An 8,238-nucleotide genomic window follows, 5' to 3' on the forward strand; every position below is an offset into this window, starting at 1 on the left:
TGCTTCTGCCACTGTACTGCTTGACGAGCACGGGTAATATCATAACAATATGAAAATGCAATTACCTATTTCTGAATATTCTGTGCATTCCGAAGGCTTATGTTGGTGTATTTCTTCCACCTCTAAAAATGAAGACTTCCCTACCGAGTCTTTATTACAGTTTATCATATGTGCCTAAGCGCAGCTTATAGCTGCGTCTCTCAGCCCGAGTTTTTTTGCTCTCATAGCTCGAGAGCAAATCATATAGCTTGTTAAATTCTGCTAGTATTTCTAGGGACGAAGGCCTCGTAATTGAAACTATCAGTCAGCGCGAGACGCCGCAAAATGCCATATCAAAATATTGCGTGCGAAACTTAAGCTGTGCATTTGTCTGTGACCTTACAGGAGCAATGACTCCTTGCACCTCACTCCACTTCAATACCTTAAATGGCACCAAGTTTGGCGGTGTTACCTTAGGAGTCGGTAACACTTAGAAGAACAAAAAACATGCAAAAAAGTTGAAAACGCTAATATTATTCTCCTTTATTGATGATACCGACAAAGTTGAAAAATAGGACGGACAAGTGATCGCCACAACGTGGTGTAGAACGCCAGGCCAGGGCTGATTGGAAAATAATGATGCGGCAAATATAGTAAAACATGGCCGGGCAATTTGAAGGGCACGACCGATGCGGTGCTCAATGTATGCTTGAGGGCTGATGTAGGGTTCTAGACGAAGTGAAATGTAAAGAAAAAACTTGTGACGTAATCACATACTTGCGATTCGATGGCGACAAGCCGGGTTTCTTAGACAAAACTCCCTCTTGAAGGATGATATGCTGATTTTATACGAGTAGCATGAATGAATAAATCTAGTGCCTCGGTTCGAAACCGTTTGTAAGGAACTGCTTAGAGATATTTGGGTAGGGGTCTGAATAGGCGAGACATATTCCAGCTTAGACTGGACAAGTGATTTTTGGTTTCGTGGCGAATGGCGCAGAGGGCGTTTTACCTATCCAAGCTCCTTTTAGCATATAATATTACACCTGTGATATGCGCGTTCTATATTAAATTGTTGATTATGATTACGCCCAGATTACTGTAAGATTCTGTTATTTCAATCCTAACATGGGAGATTAAACAAGGATTACACAAGAAAACATGAGACGAGCACGTGTAGCGGCTAATTGCAATCATTTTCGCATTTATTTTTTAGGCCAGTCCTGTATGTAATTGATTTGCGCAGCTGTTTGATCAGCGGGGTTATGATGAGTTCGATAGATAACACAGTCATCGGCAAACATACGGTTGTTACTGGAGACATAGGGGTAGGCCGTTAATATATATATTGGTTGGTTTTGGGGTTTAACCAACCAATATATATTAAACATAGACAAGTACCAATGACTGATATGTAGGGCGCCTGATTGTACTGATTGAAAAATAGAGGCCCCATTATTATAAACAAACTGGGTGCTGTTACTTAGAAATTATTTTAATCCCATGCGGTATGTTAGGGTGTAAGTTCAACCGAGAAAGATTCAGTAGTAAACGATTGTGGGGTATTATGCAAAACTCTTTGGCAAAGCCCAGAAGTTAATTGGAAGGTTAGACTGAAGATTCACAGGCAAGTCATAAGCGAAAATGGCTAATAACTTTTCGCTGTAGAGGCGCTGACGAAGAACGTGCGGGAGAGATGAAAAATTATTACCTTCGAAAAAATTCATTATGTGGAAACTAAAGACATGTTCCATGATTATGCATGGCACGCTGGTTAAAGAAATAGGGCGGTAGTTAAGAGGTGATTCTTTGTTACTTGATTTAAAGGAAGGAACGACATTTTCCCCCTTTCAATCGTTGGCTATGTGATTGCGAAAACAATAACAATATGATATGGTAATGTGCCGAGTATTTTTTACTAGTTTGGTTGAGAGTTCAGTAGCGACTGTGGAAGACGTTGATATAATATTTCTTATGATACAAGATATTTCTGAACAGAAAATGTGATTATGGATATAAATGGCCAATGATAAGCAGTAGTCATGGTTTGTGGCATATTAGTTTGTATTGTAAAGACTTGAACGTATCAACATAATGAGAATGCAGATTGGAACCTATCTGCACTATCAGTGATGCTTGCCTCCTCACAACTGAGTAGGTAAGTTTGATGATGGCTCCCTTTTGAGGGTTAAGTACTTTCCAGAACTTTCCCGATTTATTTTTGTGAGGTTGAACAGATCAGTGCAAAAAAAGGTTGGTTTGGCGTAACCAATACACTGGAAATAGATATCCTCGGCTGCGTAGTACTTGTCCGGTACGCAAACGCTCGGAATTGAACTCAGCTGCTCGTAAAAAACGCTTTGTCGTGGTTTCGAGTGTCTTTAGTGGCTTCGAACACCATGGTTGATTGCGATTTGCACGAAATTTTATTGTGAGAATAAACGGGATTGCTAAATTTTGTAATCACGGTTATTAAAGCCAGCCAGGTGCCTCCAACTAAGCGAACCTTGAAGGGTGGAGCTTGCAAAATTAAAAAAAAAACTGCAATTTATGGTTGATTTCATTGAGATTGACTCTAATATAAAGGCAAATATTTTAACTGTATATTTAGCTTGATTGCTTTAAAAAAGTGATTTTTGCATAAACTCTGTAGTCGCTGATTTCGCAGAAGGAAGAGACAAAAGTCTTTCAGGTTCTCAAATCTAACATGTCCGAAGATCAGATCCACGGGGGACGCGTGTGGGTTTTGCTGCTAATTGGGTATGGCCGAAATTTAGGAAAGCAGCTATGCAGTTTGTTATTTTTCTATTACTTGTTGGAGTTATGATTGGCTGTTAATATTCGGAAAATGACCATAAAGAATGCGCGCGTTGGGATATTCATTAGGCATTGGTTTAGGCTATCATTAAATCTACAAGAAAACGTCATTTTACTTTGGGGTGGTCTGTAGTAGTCACCTAATATAATGAAATATAATGCATTGTGGTGCAGAACCAAAACTTCACCTTATAATTGATAACTCCGATTGGATGTTAATAAGGGTACGCGGCCACTCTTTGTGGTGATAAAGACCTCTCCTCGGCGAAAGCTGTCGCGGTCCTTACAAAAAATATGGACATTTGGTAGAGCATCTGAATCTTTGATGTCTTCTGTGCGCAATGTTTCAGTTAGGATAAGTGAGTTGCTTGCGAGGATAGGACAAGATTTAAAAACATGCTACTCTTGGGAAGGAAACTGCGTAATTTTGTGAAAATATTCGACAAGAACAAAATTTGCATTTTACTGCGAGGAAGTTTCCTAAGTGTAATTGCTCAATGATAAAAGTGTGTATGAGATATTTTCTGCTGTCCGCGACGATCTATCAAACGTATTGAGTTTAGTTGCGATGAACTGTGTTTTGAAGCACAGGAAAAAATTTGTGGCTTTCGAATTTCCGAAGGCAGCATGCCTGCATGCATTACGGACAGGGCGTGAAACATCATCCGCAATGTTGCAGTCGGAATTTTCTACCTTGCGGCCATTAGAAAGAAATAAGTGTAGCGTTTTAATATACTGTAGTATTTTCAACGCTGCTGAACCGAATGTGGATCTAACGGTTTTGCTGCGGGTGGCCACCCGTTGCATCGTACACAAACACCGTTCCGTTTTGATCCCAACGTTAGACTCCCACATGAAAGAAGAGGCCCGAGGTAGCGAAATCAGTTGCTAGACAATGCGACTCTGTTTCAGGCACAGGCGAAATGCTCAAGGCTAGTGTAGTGTGCCTTTTGTGACAAATATATGTTCACAATTCAGCTCTATCTTGAAGGGTATGATGCGACATTTTAGGCTATCAACCGACATATAAAGCCCCAGTTGAACTAACACCTATGAATGTTACTGCATGGTATGAGGGTAACATGAATCCAACTGTCATGCAATGTCATAGCAGGCAAGTCTAATGTCACCCTCCCACATGAAAGGAGAGGCTCGAGCTGGCGAAACCGGTTGCTGGTTTTGGCACCGGGTGCCTATAGCACCTCAAGTCGACCCCGTTTTGCTGCGCCCGTCACTTTTTGCTAGATCTTAAGATACGGCCCACCTGTTGTTTTGCCGCCTCTCTCTTTACAGGTGCAGAAGTCTTCTACATAAGCCGAAGTTACCACCCGACCATCACCGTAGCAGCTATTTGCATAATTGCAGACTATGGCTCTACCGTCTGTCGCTACACGGCTCCGGTCAATGATAACTTCCTAGGATCTCTGGCGCACTAATGACAACCGACCTATCTGCTATGCTTATGTATTCCAGGCCCCGTCGCTGCCTGTGTCGCTGAGCTCGGCGCCTTGCCATTTCACCATTTATTCGTCCTCTCGAACTGAGAAAAAAACATAAATAGAAGAGGGAGCTTTGACCAGCAAAAGCTTTGCCAGGCCTAAAACCAATTAAAAATAAATAAAAGGGAAGCAGAAGCTCGAGATAAAAAAAAAGAACTTTTTTAAAAAACTACGCCTGGCTACTCGCATTCGTGCGATATCTTGAGCCCACCTTCGGTGATACCTTCAAGGCCGGCCCTCAACTCGCCAGGCAGCCAGCACATTCTATCGCACCGTTCGCTATCCCCTAGACGTCGTTCCTTGTCGCCAACGCGGCGTCGCAGCGTGGCCCAAATTTTGGAAAGCTAGCAGCCGCAGTTTCTGAGGCGCAAACTACGCTCGTTTCGCCTACAAGTCATCGTCTCTATCCACAAAATGTTATCGAAGTTTTGTTGGCGTTCGTGACCCTGCGTTTGTGGATACCGGTGCTAGTATTTCCGTCATTAGGTAAACCGTTTTGCCCCTCGCTTCATAAAATCACCACACCGCCTTCCGGACTCTTCCTTCGCAACGCTACCGCCTATAGCATTCGTCCGTCTGCTGATTCAATAACGCGCATTGTCATCGCGTACGTCTTATACATATTCGAGTTTTTGGTGATGTCCTCATGCTCGCATGACCTAATTGTCCTCATGCTCGCATGACCTAATTATTGGCTGGGATTTTATTCCCGCCACTATGCTGTTATTGACGGCGCCTGTGCCCACATCGTCTTCTCTGCAGTCTGTGATGCGGTTATCGACGGCGCGCTGTCATTCTCTTGCGCTGAACGTGTTTTCGCTGCCCGGACCGACATTCCTCCAACTATTCAACTATTCCCTTAGTGTTCCGGAGTATGACCTCTTGTTTTGACGCAACTGTCCTCTTTGCACCGTCTCGTATGGTCGCTTTTCGCTGCCACCTCTTCACCTTTGCTCTCGTCGACATTACCCGCAGTTCCAACGACGTTTTTTTCGCGAATACCTCATCCGCTGAGGTCCTACCACTTCGTGGTGAATGCATTGAACATGTTGAAGCTGCTGCCCTGAGCTAGTCTTTTTATGTTGATGTATATTACAACTTGGCCATGCAGCCTCCGTCAGCCAAATTACCGCTTCTTCTTCATATCGAGTGAGTTTGGACCTTTTTCAATCTTCCGTGGCCAATGACTTCAACTCAATTCACCGGTAGCCCCTTCTAGCTCTCCTTAACCGTGTGGCCGTGGTAGTTGGCCACATCAACACCGGTAAAAATTCTCCTTTTTGCCAGAGGCCTTACCGTGTGTCGCCTTCAAGCACCGTGTGATTGCGTAGCAATTCAACGAAATGCTGCAATGCAGTGCAACTCAGCGTTCGTATGGGCGGTAGTCGACAGAAGATTGTTTTTTAAATATAATTTTCTGCTGACTACCACCATCTAGACAAAATTACTTGTAAAGGTATATACCCCTACCTCGCATTCACGACGCCATCTAATGATTACACCGAGCCGAGTTTTATCGGTCCATGTATCTCCGTTCTAGCTGTTGGCACGTTCTCATGGCTGAATCTTACCTACCACAGAAAACATTTCTCACCCTTGATGGAGGCAATGAGTTCACCATGATGCCGATTGGCCTTTGCAACGCTCCTACTATGTTTCAGCAAATGATGGACAATATCGTATGCGGTGGATGGAACATTTCTGATTTTTGATTGATGTTGTCGTTTTGTAACCCGATTTTCTGTAGCACTTCGTGCGCTTACACCAAATACTGAACTGTCTCACAGGTGCCGGTGTTTAATTAGACGAAATGTTGCTTTGGCACCCACAAGTTGGCGATAATGGCCCATCTCGAGTCCAAAGACAGCGTCTTGCCTGATTCAGACAGGTTACGTGCGGTAACTGAGTTCCCGAAACCAACTTCATTAAGCGTTGCGCCGCTTTTTTGGCTGGTGCTCATATTTTTGCCGTTTTGTCTGCAACTTTTCAACCATTACTGCACTGCTTACAAAATTGTTGAATGGTCCCACATACTTGCCCGACTTGACCCAAACCTGCGACACATCCAGGCACTTCACCGCCAATTCTCCCTCATTACGATCGCTCTAGCCCTACTGAGGTGAACACTGACTACAGCGGAAGCGGTCTATGCGCTGGCCTCACTCAACTAAACAGGGATGTTCTCAATATGTAGCTGCCTAAGCTAGACGGGCGCTAGGCAAAGCTTAATGTATTTACACCGTCACGGAAAAGAACTCTCTTGCAATAGTGTAGGCCTTAACACAGTTTTGCCTCTACTTATATGCTTGCCTCTTAGTTAAAAAAAAACGTCATCAGCTAGCACAATACTCTCTTTAGCTTGGCTTCCATGTAAGACTCTTTGACCCCTCAGCTGCTGAACCCTTGTCTTCAAGACTTAGATTTTGATTTCATTTACCGGTCCGGACACTCATACTCCGACGCTGACGCCTTATCGATCTCAGCACTGCCTTCTCCTGCAAAATCGAAGGCGATATCAGAATCCCCAATTAAAACCCTTACTCCCCAGGACCTGTTTTTGGAACAACGCCGGAATCGTTGGATATCTTCGCTACTCGACGTCCTCGCTGCGTCCTCTGCGTTTTCGTTCCCGTAAGACGTTTTTGTCAGTCTCCCTATTTTGAGTTCCAGGACGATCTGCTTCATCCAGTTCAGTTCAGTCGTTCAGTCGTGTCCGACTCTCCGTGACCCTATGCACCATGTCACGTCACGCTTTTCGGTCTCTCACTATCTTCCTAACATTATATAACTTCATCTGCAGTGCCTCGAGGATGCCATCTAACCATCGCGTTTGCTGCCTACCCCTTCTCCGGCGACCCTCAACCTTTCCCAACATCAAATCTTTCTCCAGCGACTCCTCTCTTCCCATCAGATGACCAAAGTAGCTGAGCTTTAACTTTAGAATTTGACCCTCCAATGAGCAGTCAGGGTTTATGGTCGACAATATCTACTGATTTGATCTTCTGGCAGTCCAAGGAACTCTCAAGAGTCTTCGCCAGCACCACAATTAAAATGCGTCAATTCTTCGGCGGTCAGCCTTTTTCACAGTCCAACTCTCGCATACATGCCTCACAACTGAAAAGACCATAGCACGAGTTATACGGCGGCCAAGGCTAACCATTGCTCTCTTTCCCAGAAGCAGGCGTCTCCTAATTTCATGGCTGCAGTCTCCTTCCGAGGTAATCTTGGAGCCCAAGAACAGAAAATCTGTCACAGCATCCACTTCTTGTCCATTGATGCTCCAGGACTTGATAGGGCAAGACGCCATGATCTTTGTCTTTTTAATGTTCAGTTTAAGCCCAATCTTCTCACTCTCTCCTTGTACAAGCATCAGAAGTCTCTTGAGTTCCACTTCACTTTCTGCCATTAAAGTGGTATTATCCGCATATATAAGGTTGTTGATACGTTTTCCAGCAATCTTCACTCCAGCTGAAGACTCGTCCAGACCGGCCTTCCTCATGATGCACTCTGCATACAGGTGAAATAGGCAGGGCGACAGTGTGTAGCCTTGCCTCACTCCTTTCTCGAACGGAAACCAATCAGTAAGACCATGCCCAGTTCTGACTGTGGCCTCTTGCCCTTTATAAAGGTTCCTGAGGAGACAGATGAGGTGAATTGGAACTCCCATCTCTTGGAGAGCTTGCCACAATCTGCTGTGATCTACGCAATCAAACGCTTTCGTATAATCAATGAAACAGAAGTAGATGGGTTTCTGGAACTCTCTTGCTTTTTCCATGATCCATCGAAGGTTGGCAATTTGGTCTCTAGTTCCTCTGCCCTTGCGAAACCCAGCTTGCACGTCCGGAAGCTCCCAATCCACATACTGCTGCAGCCTACCTTGGACGATTTTCAACATCACCTTGCTAGCATGCGAATTAAGCGCGATAGTGCGGTAGTTGGAACA

The sequence above is a fragment of the Amblyomma maculatum genome, chromosome 5 (genome assembly GCF_055883805.1).
Source record: "Amblyomma maculatum isolate TAMU_Amacu chromosome 5, ASM5588380v1, whole genome shotgun sequence".
NCBI lineage: Eukaryota > Metazoa > Arthropoda > Arachnida > Ixodida > Ixodidae > Amblyomma > Amblyomma maculatum.